This window comes from Alosa alosa, chromosome 18 (assembly GCF_017589495.1).
Source record: "Alosa alosa isolate M-15738 ecotype Scorff River chromosome 18, AALO_Geno_1.1, whole genome shotgun sequence".
In the NCBI taxonomy this organism is placed as follows: Eukaryota; Metazoa; Chordata; class Actinopteri; order Clupeiformes; family Clupeidae; genus Alosa; species Alosa alosa.
The window spans coordinates 7508791-7534854 of NC_063206.1; the positions used below are offsets into that span (position 1 = coordinate 7508791).

The 26064-nt window shown below is 43.7% G+C and overlaps 1 long non-coding RNA gene across 1 annotated transcript; it reads right to left on the reverse strand.

Annotated features, from left to right (window-relative positions):
- Window positions 1–152: 152 nt before the first annotated feature.
- On the reverse strand, window positions 153–22214 carry LOC125311691. Its single transcript, XR_007196510.1, has 3 exons — window positions 22140–22214; window positions 21950–22039; window positions 153–677 (listed from the first exon to the last, which is right to left on the reverse strand). It is a non-coding gene; the product is annotated as an uncharacterized LOC125311691 (long non-coding RNA).
- Between the last annotated feature and the right edge of the window lie 3850 nt (window positions 22215–26064).

A 26064-nucleotide genomic window follows, 5' to 3' on the forward strand; every position in this document is an offset into this window, starting at 1 on the left:
CCAGAGAGGTAATCAAGGATCTTTGGTTTAGCCGTTTAGACGGAGACGCAACCGGTTAGTCTTCAAACTCTACACTCTGGAAGGAGTCTTCAGATTTTTCGTCTTCAAGCCCGATGGCGGGTCGCCGTGTAAACGAAAGGCACTTATGATCAAATATTTTGTTGTCTTCCTTCGCAATCGTCCTCGTATAAACGGCCCCTCAGACTCCCAAAGATGCCAGTCATCGCCCTGGTCCCTCCCCCTGAGCAAACCACACCCACTAGGGGGGCCTGGGCAGATATCTCTTGCAAAAAATCTCTTGTTGCAAAATTGTTCAAAACCAGTAATAATATAGTGTTATGTCATGTAATAATATATTTAACAAAAAATATCAAATGGATGTTTCAATACATTGGTATACGAGCTGCAAGCAACTTCTCCTTTTGCGTTGTCATATTTGTATGTGTGGTAAATGCACCATGCACACACACACCATACACACACACACTGTACCTTATCTGTGTCTGGAGGAGAGCTGACACTGACACACACACAGTACCTTATCTGTGTCTGGAGGAGAGCTGAGCTCCAGCAGCTTCTGTAGAGCCCGACCCACCACCACCTTCCTCTTCTCCAGGAAGTGCTTCTCCGCTGACGGGATGTCAAAGTCCAGACGCAACGCCAGCTCCTGCCTTTGCCTACAGGGTCACAGTCACAGAACAGCAGTCAGTAGAACATCATGAACTGAGTAGTTATACAATTAATCCAGACAGACAGACAGACAGATAGATAGATAGATACTTTGATATTGATCCCCAAGGGGAAATTGAAGGTCTCAGTAGCATACAGACATCACACACAACATGCACTTATAGCAGAAAGAGTACATTCCAGGCTCCTCAGCACTGAAAACCAGCGACATGTTATGATTCATTTTACATGCATCTGATGTCCTGCAGTGTTTCCCATACATTGACTCATTTGTGGCGGCCCACCACAATATCAACATTGACCAACATTGACCACAATGATTTTCCAGGTTGTACTAAATTGTGCTTAAATCTGGTTAGCATCATAACCACGCTATGCTAATTTGTTAAAAACTGTTGTATTCAAGTTAATTCTGCAAACCAACCACCACAAATGGAATTCAATTCTGTGGGAAACATTGCCCTGGTTACATCTACTGAAAATGATGGCCTGTAGAGACTATCTAAAGAAATAAGCCATTGATCATGTCTAACGATCAAGGCAGTTAGTTGTTTGTGAAACTTTCTAACATCCTTGAGGGCTATGTATGTGGTAGCATAGTGGTTAAGGAGCTGAACTAGCATGTAGTAGCCAGAAAAGTTGTGGGTTCATTTCCAGATCTCCACCGCTGTGCCCTTCAGCAAGGCACTTAAAAAACATTTTTCTTACTTTTTTAAAAAAAATCCTTTATTTGATCTATTTTAAGTAAGAAAAGTACTTTAAAACATTTTTTCAAAGTATAGGTGATAATTCATGCAATAGAGGGTTAACCCTGAGTTGCTCCAGGGACAATGGCCCTCGTAATATAATACATAAGTCACTTTGGATTAAAGTGTCTGCTAAAAATAAATAAATGTTAATGTCCATTCTGATTATTTCCTTCTCCACAGGGACAAAGAGCACATGCATGGCTTTAAAACAGCAGCAGGAAAACTATAAATAAAATCAGACTCAAAAGTTTTGTATGTGTTTATTACAACTTGAAACTAGATAGATATTTGTAACTGTGAAAATGATTTGTAGCCTACAAGTAATTGTCAATATTACAAATATGGGTAACATTTTACAATAATGGTACACTACTTAGCATTAGTCCATCACAGATTTTGCACTGGGGTGCTCTGATAACTACCTCCAACTCAACATTGACAAGACAAAAGAACTGGTCATTCATGCATCAAAATCACCCCCTGGACTCACTCACATCACCATCCATGGCCAACCAGTTGCACAGGTCAGCACTTTCAAATATCTTGGTCTCACCATTGACAATAAGCTTAACTTCAATGAACATGTCACCATCACACAGAAACGTGCACAACAGAGACTGTATGCAATACACAAACTAAGATCACTGTATGTTGCCCCCCCCCCATCTCTTTCTGCTACTCTACAAAAGCATCATCCAACCCCTTCTACTCTATTGCTCCCCCTGTTTCTTCACCATACTAAAGGCTCTGGTATGGTCCTGCGTCACATTTGCGCGTGTCCAAGACGTGCGTTATTTTTGACGCTTACACAAAGCATACTCCAGTTTTTGATCTCTTGAATGCGCGTTAGCCGATCAAGATTAGCGCATGCGCACTACGAATTAACTGTGATACTCTGCCCCGCCAACGGGGGGCGGTACGTTGAGCCTGAAAGTAGGACACTCCCACCAAAGAAGTTAAAAGCAGGAAGACAGTTCATATTTTAGCAGGTGTGCAGTGGTACTGTCAACGTGTCGACCTATGAAGAAGAAGAAGAGGAGCTGTGTTGCATGTTGCATGTTGTTGGAAGAAGAGCAACGCATGAAGAAGAGAAGAAGGTGGGATGTGCGACCACTGAACGAAGGAAGAGCCAGGGAAGGAATGTTCAACACTTATGTGCAAAAGATGCGGCTGTTAGATGAGGAGAAGCACCACGAATACTTTCGCATGTCTGCTGAAAAGTTTGATGAGCTGGTTCGTCGCCTCTCTCCATTTATCATCCACCAGAACACTCACAGCACACCTGTTGGTATAGCTGAGAGACTTACAGTCACTTTGCGCTACCTGAGTACGGGAACGTCCCAGAAAGCAGTTGCAGCTGACTACATGCTGGGGACACGTACAGTGGCGAAGCTGATTCCCGAGGTGTGTCAGGCCTTATGGAAAGGTGGAATTCGTGCCATTTCCATCTGAAGCACAATGGGCTAACATCGCAGAGGATTTCTGGCGAATTTGGAACTTCCCTCTGTGCATAGGTGCCATCGATGGCAAACATGTCCAGATTAAAGCCCCACCAAACGCCGGCAGTGATTATTTTAATTACAAGGGGACAATTGTTCTGATGGCTACATGCGATGCTCATTATCGCTTTACAATGGTGGATGTTGGTGCATATGGTCGGGAAAGAAATGGTGGTGTCTTCAAAGAAAGTGAGTATGGAGCAAGGATCCTCGAGGGCACTTTGGGTCTACCACCTCCAGCCAAACTGCCTGGCACAGACACTCCAAGCCCCTACATGTTTGTGGCGGATGCTGCTTTTCCGCTGCATCTGAATTTGATGCGACCATACTCTGGTAAGTGCATTACAACTGCTTCATGATTTATATATTCAACTGGATGCTGAAAAGTCTATGGGTTTTTAACACTAATGTTTTTTATGTTATGTAGGCCATAACCTTCGAGCAGATCAGAGTGTGTACAACTATCGCCACTCACGGGCTCGCCGGATCATTGAAAACGCATTTGGAATCATGGCCTCACGATGGAGGATACTGGGCAAGCCCATTGACTGCAGTGTAAACAATGCCACTCACATTGTTAAGGCATGTGTTGCTTTACACAATTTCCTTACACGTACGGATGTTGCAAACGGTCGTCGGTACAACCCACCCAACTACGCTGACACTGAGCGACCTGATGGACAGGTGCAGCCGGGAGAGTGGCGACAAGTTGTTACTGGTGACAACGGCCTCCTAGAGGCACGGCGACTCGGTACAGCGAGGGCAGCTCGAGCAGAAATGTTGGTGCGAGACAATGTTGAGACCTTTTTCCAAACACAGCAAGGTGCAGTGCCATGGCAAGATAGAGTTGTGCGCAGAGGTCTCCTCAATTGATTGTAGTCTATATTGCCTTCACACCTGCCACACCAAAAAGTAGGCCTATGGAGCAAAAACCTGTAAATATGACATGTCAATAAAAGTATAGAAGCAACTCTTTGTCTTCAGAACATGTTCATTATATGTCATATTATGATAACGCATTATGTCCGGGCCAGGCAAGAATGCACCTCGATCAAGAAAGTGTTAATGGGGACTTTCGATGTTTTAGTTCAGCGTTGTTCAGGAATAGGCGATAATGACTGCACCTGCAGCGGAGGTAATCTGAGCTACATTCCCTTTATTATTATGATAACGCATTATGTCCGGGCCAGGCAAGAATGCACCTCGATCAAGAAAGTGTTAATGGGGACTTTCGATGTTTTAGTTCAGCGTTGTTCAGGAATAGGCGATAATGACTGCACCTGCAGCCGGAGGTAATCTGAGCTACATTCCCTTTATTATTATGATAACGCATTATGTCCGGGCCAGGCAAGAATGCACCTCGATCAAGAAAGTGTTAATGGGGACTTTCGATGTTTTAGTTCAGCGTTGTTCAGGAATAGGCGATAATGACTGCACCTGCAGCCGGAGGTAGTCTGAGCTACATTCCCTTTATTATTATGATAACGCATTATGTCCGAGCCAGGCAAGAATGCACCTCCATCAACAAAGTGTTAATGGTGACTTTCGATGTTTTAGTTGAGGGCCAGGCATTATATCCGATGATGCTTTCTGGAACAGGTGGGAATTCACCTATCCTTTTATAATTATCCCACAGGCCTATGTTCTTTATAAACACATGACAACGGATGTGAAATATAAACATGCTTTTAATAAAATAAATGTGAACAGTGCCATAATAAAAATGCTTTACAATATAAACGTCCAAAGTCCAAGGATGATTAGGCCTAGGCTATGCTAGGTCTACTGTTCTTCTGGCTCCAGCTGGCACTGCTCGAACCACTTTTGGACCAACAGCATCACCTCTATCTTGCACTGTCCCCTTTTCACCAGTGGCATCCTCGACAGCGTTTTGCCAATGTCGTCTGTGAATGACTTCTCCTCATTCAACAAGCTGGCATCAATCCTCTCGAGACGCTTGGTTAACGTCACTTGCACTGCCGACATCGGTGGTTCCCGCCTGCGTTTTTTTCTGTGCCATGTTGTGGCTGCGGCTGCAGGCTGACATGGGGATGAAGAAGCAGGAGCCGGCGAATCCGTGTCAGTGGACTGTGTCAGTGGACTTGACACTGGCTCTACATCGGCACCAGGAGAGGGAGGGATGGAGCTTGCAATCGAAAGACCGGGGTCGAGTGTGGTCTCGAGTGTGGTGTCGAGTGTGGTGTCGAGCGTGCTGGGGTCCAGGGTGACAGTGTCGTTCTAAAAATAAAATACAAAAAAACCATGAGACAAAATATCTTAATAACTGACAATTTGTTGTATTCCAACATAATCAGACAGAGCCATGTAAACAAAGGAATAAACAGCCAAAGTTTTAAGAATTCGCTTACCAAAGGTGGCACGTTTGACTCCGTGTCGCGGTGTTTCACGCAACTGGATAACCAGCCAAGCTGTGCAAGGACAGGGGCTCTGCTGACACTGTCACCAGCAGCACCACTCCTTCCCTTGGCCTTCTTTTTTGCTTTGACAAACTTGTTGCGCAAAACTTTCCATCGCTGGCGACATGCCTGTTCATCCTTCCCTAGCGTCTGTGCTATTTCTCTCCAGGAGTTCTGACACCGGAAAGTGTCCTTGTACTCCCGCAGGGAAGGGTCGTACAGATGAGGGTATCTCCTCACCTCCTCTGCCAGTCTTTCATCGTTTGCGGCATTCATCGTTGTTATGGTAACCAAGTCCCAACCAACACGTCTTCTGTCTGGGTTTGCTGCGTTTTAAGCGTTGTTCCTCTACCTGCTCCACCTACTGGAGGGGCGTGTTTACAGCAGTTCCGTCTCACACATGCGCAGTCTACGCGTCAAAGTGACGGACGACTCAAAGACGCGACGCATGCTGTAAAAATGACGTAATTTTCGTCACGACGCTCACCAGTGGCGCGTGCGCGGGACGCGGGAGCGTACCATAGGCTTTACGCACAAGATTTTATTCACACTGCTAGGCAGCCTGGATTCCATGGAGCAAATTTTCACCTCAGTTAGGGGACCAATCACAGAACCGAGGGAGGGCAGCAAGACGATGACGACACACCGAAGCCATTATGAGCTACGTACAGACGCATTTGATAGACATTGGTAACGCCCAATAAACGGCTCTGGGCATTCGTAAACCACATTTCAAATATGAGAAAATGAATGTCTAGTTCCCGAGGAACGTCCAGCTGCAGCATGGGCGTAACTGACTTGCCACCAAAACACCCCAATGGGTGTTCCTGTTAGCGTTTCATCAACCAATCAGAAAGAGCTTTGGATTGTATTCTGGGAAAAGACGTAATTTCCACTTGCTTTCCTCTTTTGTCACATGTTAAAAGTTTGGCGGAGGCGTACGGTACCTTGAAAGACTACGGAGAATAGTTTGTTTCGGCAGAGGACATGGCCGTAAGTATGAATTATTTGTACTTGTACTAGTTTGGAATGTAAATGGTTCAGTTTTGCACATTACGTCGGACCCTCTTTGGTAACAAAATGTTAAGAAGACTATCGTTAGCAAGTTTGTTAACAATAGAATGCGTATCGATAGTAATGTAGGGTAACGTTATTAGCCCTGATGTTAACGTTAGCTATGGCTAAGTCGTGTTAGTCTTATTTTAAGGGTGATTTAATACTGACATCGTGTTTGGGTGATACCATTATAAACATGGCAGCATTCGTAACACACTTGTTTTCCATGTAAACGCTTTTGAAAGTAGGCTAAAGATGTAGGCTAAGTGACATTATGCACCTTGTGTGCCTTGCATGATCAACACGAATGACTTATTCAACGTAGAAAGTTCAATTCAGAATTGGCAATGGTAAAATAAATGTAGGGCTTGGTTAATGTACTCCATATTCCTATTCTTTTTACTGTAGTTGCATCCTTCAATATTGCCCAGCGGTCAGAAGCCGCAGTTACAAAGATGCTCAGACCCAGGCTGCACACTTCTCCACTGCCCTTTTTGTCCACTCTACAAGGGTGACTACACCAGAGTGGAAACTCATATGCAAAGTCATTTAAAGACTGTGGTTAATCATGGAGGTATGTTTTAGGCGGATGTTGAATGTAGAAATTTGTCTTTGGCCATCCACACATAGACATGCTCACACTGAGATTTTCGTCCTCATTACAAGTATAAAGTATTTTAAAAAGCTCCATGAAGATATTCACGGAATGCATCACAAAATCACAACTGTGCATCTTGCATGTGGCACACTGCCTCCTCATTAGGCTACCTCATGTACAGTACACCTCATGTACACAGCCTACAACATATTGCATCCTTCCCTACATTATGGCCTTCACTTAAATAACCTTAATTATGCAACAAAAGATTTTCTCCATCGATGATGGACACAGCTTACAAAAGTACATCACTTAGCCGAAGTATCAAGTTACAAAAGTCATTCTTTGCTCACTGACAGCATGTGGCATTTTTGCACTTTGCCCTGTATCATGGCATTATATGGTAGTTTCTGTTGATTGATATGAAATTGTTACAAATATGTTACTGATGGTCAGTTGTCGGCATCATATTTGCCAAGACATTGTTTTTGTTACCTGTGTCTATTTATTTATTTATTCATTTATTTATTGATTTTTATTTTTCACTGCTGTGGTTTGAGCTGCAGAAAGGGCAGTCACTACCACTTTCATCACGGGAAGAACAACTTAATGAAACACCTGAACACCTGTCATCCTCTACAATCTGAATGCCATTCTCAGAATTTGCAGGGTGCCAACCAGAGGCCAGAATACCAGCCCCAGGATGAGCCTGTGCAGGAAGAAGTGACTCAGCCACCAATAACGAAAACAGTTGTGAGTTCATCTCAAGTGAGACGGGTGCAGTGCATGATTTGTGCAGTTGTCTTGAATAAAAAAAATCTGAAACAACACATGAGAGGACGGCACCCTACTCTCAAAGATGATATAAGAGTGGACCGGCATTTAAGGTGTGAATGTCTGGATGTGAATATGGGAATATATGCAGTTTTAAAGTCCTTTAACAGTAACAGTGGGCCTATTCACGTCCAGAAAAAAACATCTGGCCCGCACCATCAAATTAGGTGTGCATTGGATGACTGTGTCAGAAATACCGAAGTAATGCACAGAAGTGGTTTTGCTACATATGACTGTGCCCACATACAGTCATTGAAGTACTGTCCACCACCCCTCACCTCTAACATCCAGCTTAAGGAAGATGTCCTCCGTGAAATTGTCCTCAGCAAGTGGTTTAGTGAGGAGAAGAAAAAACAATGCCTTCAGAAACAAGCTGCAGCTATTGAGGAAGGCATCCCCTTTAGCATTGTGGTTGAGGTAGGAAGCTCTTCCACAAAGAAATATGTGTCAGTGTATGAGCCACACTTCTCCTACAGATGGTGAAGTTTGACATGGTCAGAAACACATGGCACTGCCCTTGTGCCACAGGGAAACAAGCTTGCATTCACAAGTGCATTGCCAAGTGGCACCTCTTCCAAGTAATGAGGGAGTATTTTGCAAATGCAAATGATGAAGCAGAAGAGAGTGATCTTGGAGAAGAGCCTGCAGAGCCTGCAGAACCCAGCTTTGAATGTAGGTACCCCCCACAAAAACAAAACTTGAAAAGAATCATCAAGTATATACATAGCCACAAAAGGCTCCCTGCAGACTTGCCCGCACATTTCTGTGGTCTGTCAAGCGAGGCTGGACTTCCAAAACATTTTGTCCCCAAGGAACATCTTTGCCCAGAATGCCCTGGCAATGTTTCTCTCGGTAAACCCTTGGTCATTACAACATCAGCAAAAATAATCACATTGAAGGGAGTCATCGAGGGTAAGTGTCTAGGAAAATGAACATTGAACTGGGTGATTTTACTGTTCCAAGTTTTAGGTGACTCTTCTGTCATGATTTCTTCATGTAACACAGGTGTTACAACTTATTGCAAACAATGCAGTTCATGTGGCATGGTGGTTCGCTATCAGGAATGGGAGGATGGCGTCCACAATTTTGACGACAGAGTTCTTCTTACTCTCCATTTTTGCATTCACCTTCGCAACTGCCTTCAGGTAACTGTTTAATTTTCAATATGTGAATTTGGATATTATATGTGTTCCTGTTGTGTATCATTTTTTAATTGGAAATCTTATTTTAGACACACACAGCACTAGGTCGAGCCATTGAAACCTGTGAGCTGACCTCTGGTCAAAAATATCCAAACAAAAACACAGTGATGCATGGATACCTTCACTTTGAAGCACTTACCAACCATAGTTATGATTTTGCCTGTGTTCGCTGTGGACACCACCCACCTGTTGTGATCATGGATCTTCACAAGAACTGTGTTTTCGGCTTAGCAGGTATTGTCCAGGTTTATTTACTTAATTTTACATTTTAAGAATGCATGCACATGCACATGCGCGTACACACACACTTTTATTTTGAACTAATTTGAACTATACTAAGTAAGTTCTTTTTCACTTTTAGTCAGTGAACTTGAAAATCCACCTGAGTCATTTGATGGAAAGGTGGACATCAATGATTTCTGGGAGTCTATCTGTCTGGAAAGAATTGCCAGAGGTTTTGTTCCAAGTAAGTGAACTGCCATGTTACCCATTGAGGTACTATGTTCCATCCCTGTCTGTTAACTGCCCTATCCAAATGACTTACAAACCCTAAGCACAAACTTTTTTTCTCTCAGGTGACAGGCAAAATCCCTTCCAAGTGCAGCAACACAACAACTGGGCTCCTTGGATTGGCCCTCATACCCGTGATTCGAACAAAGTGCTCAATACCGAGTATGAGAAAGCCCACGTGTCCCTGCCAACAAATCTCTCCAGAGAGTTGGACATAACAGAGGACCGTTTGTTGGATGAGATATCCAATTTGAAGGTGAACATAATCTGCATTTCTATACTATATCCAAATATTACTGCTACTAGCAATTACACCATTATGTTTGTGAAATATATCAGGTCCATTCCATCCGCAAGCTTTGCCGAGAGTGCAAAATTGACCCCAAGGGATCAAAGATGGAACTGATCTTGCGGCTCAGGGAAGAAATGGCAACGAGAAGCAAGTTCGATAAAGTTTTTCAGAAGGTTTGGGGGGCATCTGGTAAGTTATAATAATTGACACAACACAAGTGTTTATCTCAGCAATGTTAATCATTGTACTGGCTACTGTTAATTTATCTGAATATTGTTCTGTCCCTTCTTTCTACCTCAGGTGGCTGGGCTGTTGTAATGTGCCCATGTGGACAAGTAGTTTCCCTGAAATTCAACATTAGGGCAGAATGTCCACGTGACTTCACTGATTTGCTGCTGTCATGGAAGCAAATGCCAAACGTAAGCATCTATGATTTTGCCAGAGGCCTTGCTGTCCATGCAAATCTTCGAGAGCCAGAGAGAATCCTTTTCAGCCCTTATGAGGGTCGACTGCTGGACCCCAGCCCTGAAAACCTTCAGCGGGCATCCAAAGGTGCCACAGTAAGTTTGCCCTGGCTCAAACAAAAGAAAACTTTGCCAGACCCGAATGGCCATCCCTTGACTGGGTCACAAGAACATTACTGTCTCTATGACACCTTCCACGAAAGGAACACCAAGGACCCAACTGACATCCTCCGGAGGGTAGGGATGGTGCCAGAGCTAGCCGGAAGAATTAATAGTCAGGTGGCTGAGCAGCTCTTCTCCATCATGAAGAAAAATAATTACTTCATGAACATGCCGTCTCCTTCAGCACACGTTTTCACAATGAGAAATATAATTCATCATTACAACCATCGGAAAAACATGACCATCATGGAGGAGTTAAAGAAGCTTGTGAGCCCTGACATTCCACTCACACTCAATCAGTTTGGACAGGCAGAATTCAGTCTCTTGTCCTCTTCACAGACAAGAGAAAGTGGTGATCTCCCAGATCCACAATCTCAGACAAAGGAATTGGACCCAAATGCACCACCACAATTTCAGCGTATGGGACATTTTTAAGCTGTTTTTTAAAAGTAATTGTATACATACATTACGTATGTTTCTCTTTCTTTTCTCATTTTCTCTGATTTCAGCTGGTGATTCCAGTAATCTTGCCTCCCCAGTTACAGATGGCGGCGCGTACACACGCAGCGACCTCTCTCTGTCCCAACCGTACGGTGTTTTGTTCGTTTAAAAAGTGTTTGTCCGAAAGTTTTACGTGTTCGTCTCGTCTTACTACGTCGTACTACAAGTACAGCAGGCAGTTTTTTAATTGACATCTGCAAAAGCAAGTTTTGCAGCGTTCTGGACTTTGCAACAGAGACGCTAAAGGAACTCCGACTACTCTGGCCTGCAACAACACCGGACTCGCCTGCTACTCCTCCCCCAGAAAGAAAGCGTCAGAAGCGGTGTGCGAGGAAGCAGAAGAGGGGCAAGCGCGGAGGCGTCCCGGGCCAGGCTAGCTGCCATCCCAACTTCGCCCAGCCATACCATCCATTCTCCTGGCAAATGTACGATCACTGGACAACAAAATGGATCACATACGACTGCTGAGATCAACAAACCGGACAGTAAGTAACTGCTGTGTGCTCGTCTTCACTGAGACTTGGTTAAATGACAACATTCCGGACTCTGCTGTACAACTGAAGCAGCTAGCATGCTATCGAGCAGACAGGGCCATTGTAAAGGGAGGTAAATCACGAGGAGGAGGAATCTGTGTTTACATCCGTGACGAATGGTGCCGGGACACTGTAGTAGTATGCAAACACTGCTCACCACTGGCAGAGTTTATGATCATAAAGTGCCGTCCTTTTTACCTGCCAAGGGAAATTACTGCGATTCTGCTAGTCGCAGTATACATCCCGCCTACCAACAACAACAGCGATAAGAACGCGGCTCTTAGTGAACTGTACCAGGCTGTCAGTGAACAACAGACGGCACACCCAGACGGTTTCACCATCTTCACTGGAGATTTTAACCATGCTGATCTTAAAACTGTACTTCCAAAGCTATACCAGCATGTTGATTTTCCAACAAGAGGAGATAACATCCTGGACCTGGTCTACACTACACACAAAAGGAGCATACAAAGCCACCCCCTCCCCACATTGGACTTTCAGACCATATCACTGTTATGCTAATGCCCGCATACAGACAAAGGGTAAAAGCGTACAAACCGGTTCGTAAGCAGGTAAAAGTGTGGCCTGAGGGAGCCTCCGATGCTCTTCAAGACTGCTTTGACACAACAGACTGGGAAATGTTTAAGCAGGCAGCCACTTACAACAACTGGACAGACATAGAGGAGTATACAGACACTGTAACCTCTTACATCACCAAGTGCATCGATGATGTGACCCACACAAAAGACATCATCACTCGGGCTAACTGGAAGCCATGGCTGACAGGGGATGTCCTCAGGCTGCTGAGGGCCAGAGACAAAGCCTACAGAGCTGGGGATGAAGCTGGCATGAGAACAGCGAGAGCCAACCTGTCCCGCGGGCATCAAGGAAGCAAAAAAGGAATACACTCACAAGATAACCACCCACTTCAAAGACAGCAGGAACGCACAAAGCCTATGGCAGGGCATTCAGGCCCTCACGGACTACAAGCCCCACCACAGAGCTGTGAGAGCAACATCCCTCTGCTCAACAACCTGAACCGCTTCTTTGCTCGCTTTTTGAAGCACAAAACAGCACCTGCCCACAGAAGACCCATCCCCTCTACATGAGCAGCCCCTGTGCCTCTCTGCCGACAGCGTGAAGAGGACACTTGCTGCTATCAACACCGTAAAGGCAACAGGTCCAGACAACATCCCAGGTCGTGCGCTGAAGGACTGCGCATGGGGAGCTTAAGGATGTCTTCACAGACATCTTTAACACTTCCCTGAAGCAAGCCATCGTCCCATCATGTTTCAAAGCTGCCACCATCATACCTGTGCCGAAGAAAACTGCTCCATCCTGCTTCAATGACTACCGCCCTGTGGCACTGACACCCATCATCATGAAGTGCTTTGAGCGGCTTGTCATGTCACATATCAAATCCATTCTCCCCCACCCTGGACCCCTTCCAGTTTGCATACCGAGCCAAGCCGGGTCTACAGAGGATGCAATCTGCTCTGCCCTCCACCCAGCCCTCACCCACCTGGAAAAAAGAGACTCATATGTGAGATTGCTGTTTATAGACTTCAGTTCTGCATTCAACACCATAATACCACAACAACTCATCTGCAAACTTGACAAACTGGGACTCAGTACCTACCTCTGCAACTGGCTACTGGACTTCCTCTGTCAGAGGCCTCAAGTAGTATGTGTTGGCAACAATACCTCAAGCAGCATCACACTGAGCACAGGGGCCCCCCAAGGCTGCATGCTCAGTCCGCTGCTCTTCACCCTGCTGACGCATGACTGCACTGCAACCTACAGCAACAATCACATAGTGAAATTTGCTGACGACACAACTCTGGTGGGTCTCATCACCAAGGGCGACGAGACTCAATACAGGTTGGAGGTGGACCATCTGACCACGTGGTGCAGGGACAACAACCTCCTGCTGAACGTCAGCAAGACCAAAGAGATTGTTGTTGACTTCCGGAGAGGTCACACCCAACACCTGCCACTGACCATCGACGGTGCTGTGGTGGAGAGAGCGAGCAGCACCAAATTCCTGGGGGTGCACATCAGTGAAGACCTCTCCTGGACCACCAACACTGCATCACTGGCTAAGAGAGCTCAGCGCCGCCTGTACTTCCTCCGGAAACTCAGGCGAGCAAGTGCTCCACCAGCCATCATGACCACATTCTACCGAGGCACCTTTGAGAGCATCCTCTCCAGCTGTATCGCTGTGTGGGGAAGCTGCACTGAATACAACAGGAAAGCCCTGCAGCGCATAGTGAACACAGCTGGAAGGATTATTGGTGCTTCACTCCCTCCCCTGAAGGACATTTACACCACCCACCTCACCCGCAAGGCGACCAAAATTGTGAGTGATGCAAGTCACCCCGCTCACAATCTGTTTGATCTACTGCCCTCTGGGAAGAGGGGGTACAGAAGCCTGCGCCTCCCAGCACCCACCAGACTCACCAACAGCTTCATACACCAAGCTGTAAGGATGCTGAACTCTCTCCCTCCTCCCCCCTCCACCCTCAGCTACATAACATCCTGGACATTGGACCCACAATGGCCCTGCACTACTCCACTTGCACACTTGCACACTTGTACACTTTACAACTTGTTGTTGTTGTCCTGAAAACACAACACTTCTGCTGCTCTTACATAACTTGCACCACTATGCCACTTTCTTTCTTACTTAGGTCAAACAGAACTACCCAAGCCTTTTATTGGCCTGACTTTGCACTAGTATTTTATTGACTGTCTATGCACAATTTCAACCAAATTTTGCTGCTCTTATTTTTTCATTATTATATGTGCCCTCTTATTTACTATTTACTTACTTTTTTGTTTACTTGAATGTTATGTTTGTCTGTGGACTTAAATTGGTAAAATATGTCTTGTCTTCACCGTGGGATAGTGAGAAACGTAATTTCGATCTCTTTGTATGTCTGGAACATGTGAAGAAATTGACAATAAAGCTGACTTTGACTTTGACAGATTGGAAACAACCTCTACATTCAAGACTCTCTCAAGCAGTAAGGTGTAATAGTAGCTTTTTCAATCAGTGTCTTAAATCATTCATGCATGTATGCGTGTATCATATTCTACATATTCCCCCATAGCTAGACTATGTGTTGGACATTGATGGCGACCCACATGAGCCCATTGTCCTATTCAACTCGGTGATGCTCAGAAGGTCAGACTTTTGGACTCTCGGTCTACAAAGAGATGTGGAAGCAACGGTAAGTATTAATCCAGTACAGTATCTTTTTTTTTTTATTATTTGTATTTTACTATTTCCTTATACTTGTTGACTGTTTCCTTTTTTTAGATTGCAAATTGTTGTTTCAACGTCATTGCAAACACTGCAAATGCACATGTAAGTCAGTGGTGCAGTCATTTTAATCTTAATTCTGTAAGAAAGGACCGGTTTTGTGTGGTTAACAGTTGAATTTTATGTAGTGTTGGCAAAGTCCTTTCTATCCTTTTTTTTTATTAAAGGGGATAGCAACTATTGCTGTGGACGCCTATTTGGTGGTGACCTGGCTTCCTCCATTTTCTCTTTGCCCAGCTGATTCCATGCTCGTAAGTAGTCATGTAGTGAAAAGAATTAGCCTCTCAGCTTCCATGTCCTTCAAGTTCCTCTTTGATCTGTTTTTGTTTTCTCCAGTGTGACTTTGCATCCAAGGATGTTGTGCTTCTCCCAGCCTGGCACCCTGGACACTGGAGTTTTTCATCCACCATTAAAAATTGCTTAAAGTCCATTAGATATGAATGTAATGTGTGAAAAGCATATTTTTATCAGTTGCCTTGCCTAGTGTAAGTGGAGAGCTCAGTCAAGTACATAATTAAAACATCTGTGTTATGGGGCTGAGGAGGTAGATAGCGGCTGAGTGAGAAACATCAGCTAAAAGTGCTTTATGATTGCTATTGGGTTTGCAACCAACCCATGCCTTGCTATTCCATGAAATGAAACTTTTAACAGGTTCTCAAACCAAAACAGAGGACTATTCACTATTTTGACTCCCGTGATCCTAGTGGCTTTGGAGATGGCCGCTACCTAGATGTCTTCAGGTTTTTCCTAGAAATCTGGTTGCTGGTTCTCCATGTTCATGGAAAACTCTGTCTTGAAGCATTGTTCATTTCAATCTCTAAACCTTTAAAAGAGCACTTGTAGTTTTATTTTTTATTATAATGAAGATGGTTTGAAACACCAGAAGTCATTCCTGCTTAAAAGGCCTTTCGAAACTTTGCTTCAAGGAGGTGGTGTTTTTTGTTGTTTGTTTGTTTGAGGAAGTATGGTAGTTTGGTTTTAAACCATAACTTCCTTTTATCCAGATTAAATTGTTTCCCCTGTTCATGCATTCCATATGTTCCATACATTCTTAAGTCTCTAAGGAATTGCCATCACTCCCAGGCCAGTTACTATCCGATATACAGTAGTTTAGAGCCATGGTACCCAAACTTTCAGCTGTGTACACAGTATTTCAGTATGCAATGTGTGCTACCCTCGAAAGACCTCAGGACTTCAGTGAGGTGGGTTCTGTCTCTTCAATGCATTACATTCCTAGTCATTCACTCAGTCATCCTCACCCACCACAGCTATCATTTAAAACTTTACTTTTCAGGCTGACATGACCAGTCTTCGACGGTGGTGGTGTACTCGGCTGTTTACTGTCGAAAGGTACTACTTTGTGTCCTTAGTCTGTGATTTGCCTACATTTGGTGATGTAGGCCAATATGCTAAATTCACTCTCTCCATCTCTCAGCAATCCTGAAGGACCAGGGGCCACACCTACTACAAGAGAGGACCAACACCAGGAGCAGGAGCAGCCTTACCTCCCTATAGAGATTCTGCAGAAGATTGTGGGGATTACCCTGAGAATGGTAATGCTGCACACTCTCAATAGGGTATCAAAGGTTTTCCAAGACCTAACGCGGCCTTTCCGTCCCATGATTTATATCAATGAAAGTCTGGCAGAGGATCTTGACATTGATGACAATCCAGTGCGTGTTAGCCTTGGAAAAATATACAAGACGGCAGGCCGGGCCAGTGGCGTTGTTTTATGGTTGGTGCATTTGTTTTCAGCAAAAAACAATTGGTTAAAAGCCTGCTTAGTACTGAGGCATACAGGGTATGGGAGGTATTTGGTTGAAGATGTACAGTTTCCAAAGTAGTAGTTTCCTGTCTTATTTCTTTGCCCTGCATGTCAGACTAGCCAAGTCTCTCTCTCTCTCTCTCTCTCTCTCTCTCTCATTGGCAATTTGTGGTCACTTTACCTGTGTTTGGTAAGGGTCAGTCTCTGTTTTCTATCTCTGAGAGATTCTGCTCATTTTTATTCTCTGTTTAGGGCCATTGTAACATTGTAATGTTTTTTAGTTTCTTTCCAATAGTCCAGATAAGCTTATTTACATTGGTTTATAATTTGGTTTACTCTGATTTTGTTTTTGGAAAACAGTGTTGTGAGACTGGTCCGGGTGTGTTTTGGGTGGGGTGGTTAGTCTCAACAACTGATGCACACAGGAGGGGACCTTTTTTTCCTGAGTTTTATTTTATAAAAATATTTTATAAAACTTTTATATTGTGTTAATTGAGTCCAAAAATAAAGTTTACTGAAGTTGTAAATGTTAAAGTATTTGTCTTTCTTGAAAATATTATTATGTAATAAGAGAGCCCTTGTGATATGCCATCTGGTAAGTGAAATGTATCAGACTATCAGTCTGCCTATGGACTATTGAGCATTGGGAGAGGGTGCCACAGGGGTAGGGGGTCATCTGTGTGTTAGTGAGGATGAATTGGGCAACAAAGGGTGAAAGGTTTGGTGCATTGTGCAGGTTAATGCTGTGTGTGTAAAGCAGTGATTGCCAGTAATGCTGAGCTGAGCTGAGACCATTGTGACAGGGAAACTAGCCTATTTTCTGCACTGGTACTGCAATATTTTCGTTTCCAAATTTTGCTTTATGCAGTATGATATAAGTGGACGAACACTATAGGACTAGTATTCGTTATGGATGTATTTTTTTTCGTATCCAAGTCATTGCATTTACTGCAGTACTGATGGATCTACTGCTGCAGTAGCCTAGGCTACAACACAGCTTTTCGTAAGGAGATGAACTATTTGACAAGTTGAACTAAATAGCATAAAGCACAAACCAACATTTTCTACAGATACACCTAATGAACACCAGTACAATCGTAGCTGGCTAAACTATAAAGCAAACTGCAAAGTCCGGTGGTTGGCTTTGCGTTTAAATTTCTTTCCTTACGGTAGGCTTGGTTGAACGTAAGTAAAAATGTATCTAACGCTAACGTCAAAACAACCCTGATTTTGAAATCCATGCTGGAACGGATGTTGACAGTTACACATCGGAAGAGGAGGAGGAAGAGAGGGGTGTTCCCGTTTAGCTCCAAAACCGCCCATTTATGGACGCAGTCCGACGATATTGTAGTTCCCAGACCCTATCTCAATGAGATGAGGTCTGACGTTAGCCAGGCTACTGTGCACATATGATAACAATCAACTGCAAATGCTCTGGAATGTTTTCCACACACAACAATGTTGGCCTACCAATGCCTAAAATCCCTTTCAAATGAATGCCTAGCGCCGAAACGTCAGTACATCTGCCAATAAAGTGGTGACTCTGTAAAGCAGCAGTGTTGCCTTTTTCCCTTACTTTTTTTAAAAGGCCTACCAATGCCTGCATTGACTTAACATAATCAAGTGCAGTGTTGTGTTGTGTTCTTTTTTGTCAAATGTCAAAAACTGTTTCTGTTTGGGTTAGCTGCCTGGTCTATAGCTACATTCAGTGCAACAACCAAACTGCGCGTGTGATGAAGCGTATGGCGTAAGGAACACACCACCGTTTTATGAAAAGAATCAGATAATTGGGCAAAAGCATGTTTGTCTCCCTGCATGCATTGTCTTAGCACTGCTACTAGGGCACAGAGATTGTCCATGCTGTGGCGAGTGAGACAAGTTACTGTATGTGTTGCGTGATATCTCTGCGCCCTAGTAGCAGTGCTTCGTCTGTGCTTCGCAAGAGAGATTCCATTCACTATGCTAACATAAGCTAGCAGTGGCGCTGCCGGACTAAGACAATGCATGCACGAAGACAAAAATGCTTTTACATAAGGAATAATGTATAGAACGCCGGTCATTATAGGGAAAATAAGTCCCGACAGGGCGAACCAGACCCCGACGCGCAGCGGAGGGGTCTTGTTCCGCCCTGAAGGGACTTATATTCCCAATAATGACCGGCGTTCTATACATTATCCCGCTTATAGACGTCTCCGGAATAAGTCCCGCCTCCGAAGCAGCCGTGTCCACCCAACTTCCGGGCGTCGAATGTCTATGGGAAATAACATGGCATTTCGAAATATCATACCTGTCAAACATCTGTAGGTGGCGAAGTAGAAAAAATGGTGGGCCGATTGGCCTACACACTTCTGCCATCTAGTTTCATAACCTAGCCTATTTGTTACCGTTCATCGTGGCATTTGCTGAGAAACAAATAGTTTGAATCAACACACGCTGAACGTGAATCAAACATTCTTTAGAACACAGCTGATTAACCGTCTGCTTTCACTTTTGAATGAAGTTCCAGTCATTGCGTAGTGATATGAAAGACGTATCAGAAGCACAAAACCCATTGCCATTGACAGCGGTAATTATATGTTTGCAGCGGTATTACATGAAAATATTTTACCGTAGAACTTTGGGAAATCCAATTCAAGCCAATGGAGCGTTCTACTTGGCGTGTAAAGAGCCGTGCAATAATCACATCTAACTCTAGGGGAGGGTTAATTTTTTGGCTGTGTTCCAGTAATTTGTTGTTTTGTACTCTGTCTTTAATTATTCTATGTTGTCTTTTATGTGTTTTAACTATTCTATGTCCTTTTTTAAACATTTGCACTGCCCTTTTATACTTTTATGTACAGTAGTCTTTGTTTTTATTTATGTAAAGCAGGGGTTTTCAACTGATTGTGAACCAGTGACCACCATTCTGGCTAATTGCACCCCAGGACCACCACTGAATAAAAATACTGATTCCCACATTGCAACTACATTACTGAATCCATGGTCACGGACCACTAGCAAAGTCCTCATGGACCACTGGTTGAAAACCCCTGATGCAAAGCACATTGAATTACCCATGTGTATGAAATGTGCTATATAAATAAACTTGCCTTGCCTAGGTTACTGTATATCAGGTAACGTGGTGGGCAGCCGTGGCCCACTGGTTAGCACTCTGGACTTGTAACCGGAGGGCTGCCGGTTCGAGCCCCGACCAGTGGGCCGTGGCTGAAGTGCCCTTGAGCAAGGCACCTAACCCCTCACTGCTCCCTGAGCGCCGCTGTTGATGCAGGCAGCTCACTGCGCCAGGATTAGTGTGTGCTTCACCTCACTGTGTGCTGTGTGTGTTTCACTAATTCACGGATTGGGATAAATGCAGAGACCAAATTTCCCTCACGGGATCAAAAGAGTATATATACTTATACTTATACTAGGCCTATAGCCTACAGTCATACATCATACTATGTTTAGTGTCGTGCTCTCGCGTGCCCTTGCTGTTTTACAAAAACGGCTGTGTTTCCCCATTTAAAAAAGAGACATATTTCACTCGCTTGTAGGCCCTATAGGCCCTTTCAAGAGAGTTCCATTATCAGCATCATAGTTGGCCCCACAAGACTTCCTTTTTAATATTCCATATGTTATCTTAATGCAGAGGAAGTAGATTGGGGCCCGAATAGAACGTTCAAGCATTGTTTTTGTTTACCTTGTTGAATAGGCTAGTCATCAAAAGCTGTTCACTTGATGCTTTCTGCGTCATTTTCATTCCAACCGAATTCTTTTCAGGAAAGCCAAGAACGCGAATGTATCCTGAACTAATTAGGATTTGCCTAGCTGGACCAGATAATGACAAGTTTTGACAGGACTTAATAAGTCTGTTCAACAACATCAGTTTTACCTTCCTGAATGGGAGCTCTTGAATGATCTTTAAGTGAACTTCAACTGAAACGTGTGTAGGCAACTGTATTCTTGAGGATGGTAGACTGTATATTTCACATTGCCGATGGATGTGCACATGGAATGAACAAATAAGAACTTTTTGACTTCTCATGAGCTAAGTCTTGGTTCAAATATAGGCTAATGAAGTTGAATTGCGAGGCAATGTCGTACGTGCCCAATACTTAGACTATTTTATGTTCTTTTATTTACGGTGCCCTTCGGTCCAAGGGGAAAATGTAATTATAAGTTGCTTTATACATAACATAACACCATCAAGCATCACGTCCCCCTAGCTTTAACTCAGCAAATGGGTAGCCATATTACAATAAGCACGCTGATTAAAGTTAAAAGAAAAAGGTCAACGTAAATTATTAGTAAGATTTAAATAATTTCACTGAGCTAAATTGCTAAATGTTGTTTCAGAGAACTTTGGCAGAAGTTAGTCTGTCGTTAATAGGGCACCAATCTTTGGCTAACTGTTCATGAGGATCCGATTTAAAATTAGACTGATCAATAATATCGATGATTAGATTCCCTGCATAGTCGAATACATATTTTACAGGCTCCCAATTCGTTCATACTTTGTTTGCGATTGCTTGTTGTCTGCTTACCTTGGGCATGACAATTTTTCGATGCTCCACCAGTCTCAAACTGAAGCGAAGCTACTACAGGCTAAAGGTGTTTAAGTCGTTAGACCGGTTACGTTATGTTGTTATGAGTGCGAGTCAGTCGAATCAGCCGGCTACATGAGTGGATCTGTACTCGTGTCAAGGTGATAATAATAATAATAGGCCTAATGAGAATAGTAGTAGTAGTAGTAATAATAATAATAATAATAACAATAATAATAATTTATTCACTGCAGTGGGGTATTCCAGAAAGGAGGTTTAACAAACACTGAGATAAAACTTAACCTCTGGGTTGTCTGAACCAGTGGCGACTAAACTCGAGCTGTCGGTTCCAAAACACCGGTTACCAGTTAGTTCAATCAACCCTGTGTTAGATAACCTCGAGTTGTGCGCGTTCACGGCGAACTTATGAAGGCATCATCTATTGAGAGTCGAAACCATGAGTGAAACCGGCGAAACGAAGAGCACCGTATTTTTCAGAGGCGGAATAGCAAGTTCTCCTCGAGGCTTACGAGGAGAGAATTGTGATAACAAAAAAAGAGCAATACTTGAGCATCTGCCAAGGAACGAGACCTTGCTTGACAGAGAATAGCCTAACTGACCGTGTAAATGCGTACGTTTAGGATAGCCTATGTCAAAAGCACAATTAAATAATTTAGTGGACATTACGTATTGTATTGACTGCTTTGAATGATGCTTTCTTAAACTAGTCTACCTTGTCACAGATTGAGTGGGCCATAGACTCCTTGAGATTCACAAATGTAATTTTCTATTTTAACGCGGGTTCTGCAGCTGTGGGTCAAGTAAATACCTTTGCGTTCCAGCATCGGAAGGGTGATGAATGTCGGAAGGCATGGGTAGCCTATCCTCTATCCCCCAGTAGCATACCCATCAAGTTGTCCTGTAATTGCACATATAACATTAAGTTACAGCCTACACATTAATAAGTCTGTAGTGGATCTGATAATATTCTAGTAAGGTGAAGGCCTGCCCTAACGCACCCTGTTGAAATGTGTTGCTCAAATTAGCATCCCGGATCGGCTACATCATTCCTGGCATCGTGTAGGTCTACTGGGCCCCGCCTCCACGTTTGTGATAAGATGTGAAGCATAATCACATATAAAAAGAGAAGTGGCCTATGACCTAACCATAAGGACATTCTGAAAAAGCCAAAATCCCGTTAATTGAAGCTCACCAGCTAAGACAGCCTATCGTCGGTGCACATTAAGTGATGCTGACCTGCCAGTTGGGTACCAATGATCCTCGTGGGTTTGTGTCCATGAAAACGAACGAACTGCTTTAGCGCAAGGCAAACTTTACGCACCGACCGACACTACAAAAACTCCCAGTCGGAGAGCGCGTGTGTAGCCTATTAAAAACTATTTTATCCAAAATGCCATCAGCATTCTTAACCAAACTTAGTTTGACAGCTGTTATGTAGTCTTTATTTAAACGTATTTATTAATTTTCTATATGTTTTCCCTTTTTTGTAGGCTACTGTACTTGTTTTAATTATATCTTCAATGTGTCTGAGATGTTGTTTGTCCATCTGTCTGGTGGGCCAAAGACAAATGTCCACTATGGTGTAGGCTAGCTAGCACCATGTGTAATGTAGGGATGGAGAATGCTTTTCAAGCCTACAGCCTATATTTAGGATTCAGCTGAAAAACTATATGTGACTCACTCTCTCATGTGATGTCGTGGTCTTATCGCCCTCTCACGGTGAATTGCACGGATGAATATTACATACTATGTCTACATTGAAAGTCAATTGCTTAGGCTAGGTTAAGACAATAAATAAACAGTCTGGCTCAAACTGCTTTCTTTCCCGTGAGTGGGTGGAGGTTTTGATGCTATTATATTAGGCTATTTTATATAATATTATATTATATTATATTATATTATATTAGGCTACCTAACAGTATAGCCATGATTAATAGTAATATTAGTTGCCTAGTATTAGCAGCCTATAATACTTATTAGAATAGATTCCTAGTAGCCTACTATTAGTAGTAGTGGTAATAAACATTGTAGGCAAACGTTTCTATTGTTAACAAAACAACAACAAATAATTAATTATTATAATATAGGCTACCCTCTCTGTCAATAAGATCAAAGTTTCTGAACATGAGCACCAAAAAGATGAACAATGTGTGGATGCACTTTGACCAGGAGAGCAAAACTCTAAAGGCTAAATGCAAGTGCTGCAAAAACCTGGTTTCAAATCATGGAGGATCCACATCCAACATGAGAAGGCACTTAACGAAATGAAGCACCCCACGGCACTGCTTGAACGTAGGACTGAATTTCTTTGCGATTTAGCAATACTGACTCAAGTGACTCAAGTGACTCGTTCAACCCGGATCAGTTTAGTGAGTGACTCAGAATAACCCGGATCCTTAAAAGGAATCGAGTTTGACAGGCCTACTACAGGCGCCACCCTGTATCTCGAGGGGTTGCCCCCCACCATCACACACTACTGTGTATAGGCAGAGAATGTCTAATAAGGTAACGGGCTCTGGTATAGGGCACCAAGGGACAGACGGGGAGCATCATTTAGCCAATGAATAGAAGTAGGCTAGCTTTACAGCAAGCTGAATTTCACTCTTCCTCAGAATCAGCTTTATTGGTCAGGTTTGCGTAAACACACTGAAAAAATAATCAGTTCATAATCAGATAATCAGTTGTCTTTCAAATTCCCTCTGCACGCAATAGGACAGCGGCAGCGCTATGAGTCCCATGCGTTTCCCACCAGCGGAGCTAGATGGCTAGTTCAAACGTTTGCCAACTTAATAAAAGCTTAACTCGTGTCACACTGTTCGCCAGCAGCAACATCCATCTTATTTGTTTTCAAGTAGTAGGGAATTCAAGGCAAACCGTTGCAACTCTGCCATCAATCATTATGTTAAGCCCACCTAACGACTCTATACACGATTTCATTGGCCTGATTAAGTTTCGATTTCGGGAGCTCACAAGCCAACGGAGAGTTGCTAGACTAGCCCTGGGGCGCATCAAGATTTCTAGGCTAGCTTCAGGTGGCATGGACCCTGGAAATCCAGAACAATGGAACAATGGAATTGCCTCTGCGAGACACTCTGACAATGAGCAATGATGCACGTTACTTTTACCCCTTGCATCCCGTGGAACCAATCAAATCGGCGTCGAGCTATACTGGTGACGACAGCGCTCCAACGTTTGAGGTCAGTAAACGTTGATCGTAGTGTTATTCAATTACGTTACAATTCAGAGTAAACATTGGTCTAGTGTTATCCAATTGCGTGTAGTGAGATTTTCAAATGCATGCTTGGTGCCGCCCCTCAAGTTGGGCCATTACATTGTTCGTGGCCAGACCCTTAATCTTTCTAGAAGAATATATACTCTTTTGAGGGAAATTTGGTCTCTGCATTTATCCCAATCCGTGAATTAGTGAAACACACAGTAAGGTGAAGCACACACTAATCCAGGCGCAGTGAGCTGCCTGCAACAACAGCGGCGCTCTGGGAGGAGTGAGGGGTTAGGTGCCTTGCTCAAGGGTACTTCAGCCGTGCCTACTGGTCGGGGTTCGAACCAGCAACCCTCCGGTTACAAGTCCGAAGCGCTAACCAGTAGGCCACGGCTGTATTGAAAGTAGGCATTCAGATCGGCATAGTATTGCAACATGTTAAAGGAAGATATTAGTGATATTAAAGAAAAGGAAATCTGTGGAGTTTTGTGATGTCCCGTGCTACGGTGATGGCGTAGGGTCAGAAATGATGACACGTAACAGCGGCGAGTAGCCTACAGAGGCCTTGAAATGAGGCATAGCCTATGTGCTCATGAAATGCGGACAGATGTAGCCTAGAAATCTAGATGCACCCCAGATAGCAAAATCAGGTTGGCAGATAGCGGACCGTTGGTGGTATGCCGCTGGTGGCGTGCCACTTGTGGTCTGCCGTTGGACCACCATCTCTTTAAATTGAACTTGTCATGAATATTAAGAAAAGTTAATAAAAATGATATATAGAGTATAACTGAACAAATAAAAAAAATGTTAGACCGATTGTGGCAAAATATTGGCCAATTTCTCTGCAACCCACCAACGGACCGCCAGAGAACCGATGAGCAAAATGCCAGCGGACAACCAGCTATGCCCCCAATGGACCGACAGTGAACCGCCAGCCTCCCGCTATCTGGGACCCTAACAGCAGCAGTAGTTATTATCATGAACAAACTGTCAAAAATAAGCCCCGCCCCCTGAAACGTCATAAATCACGTGATAACCACGCCTCATTTGTGTGCAAATTAGCCATGTGGTTGTCACCACGTGTTGTTTGTTATTGTTATTGTTTTGTGAGTCATGTGACAGTCATGTGACTGGTGTCAAACCCCTGGGCAGCCATATTGGATGTAAAGTCATGTGACAGTCATGTGTCTGTTGTCAAACAATGTTTTACTCAGGCTTATCCATCAGAGAGCTCTCTAAGTGAACTAATGTAATGCTCATCCAGAACTATTTGTTTTATAAATTAGTCTGATCTGTAAGAGCTTAGCTGTTGTACAACAATTCTCAAATGATTTTCATTGGCTTATTTGTTTTAATTGCACATATTTTCAAGTTCACATTTGCAAACAGTAGGCCTAACCATGTGATGTGACCACCACACATGACGATGCTCTGACAGACCTCTGAAGTTCGCCTACAAAAAAGCTACCATCTATGCCCATACAAGGAGATCACCTGTTAAATTCCTCGCGGGGGAGAAGACGAAATCGGAGACGCAGACGTTTTCCTCAACACACTTTTGTCTTCAACCTTCGAGTAGATATTATAATCAATGGTACGTGAAGGCGGCACAATTTGATTTTTGCTACCCCAGAGCTAACTTGGCGACTTGTTAGCAAGTTAGAGAAATCAAGTTAGACTCCAGAGGTCTATGATGGTCGGAC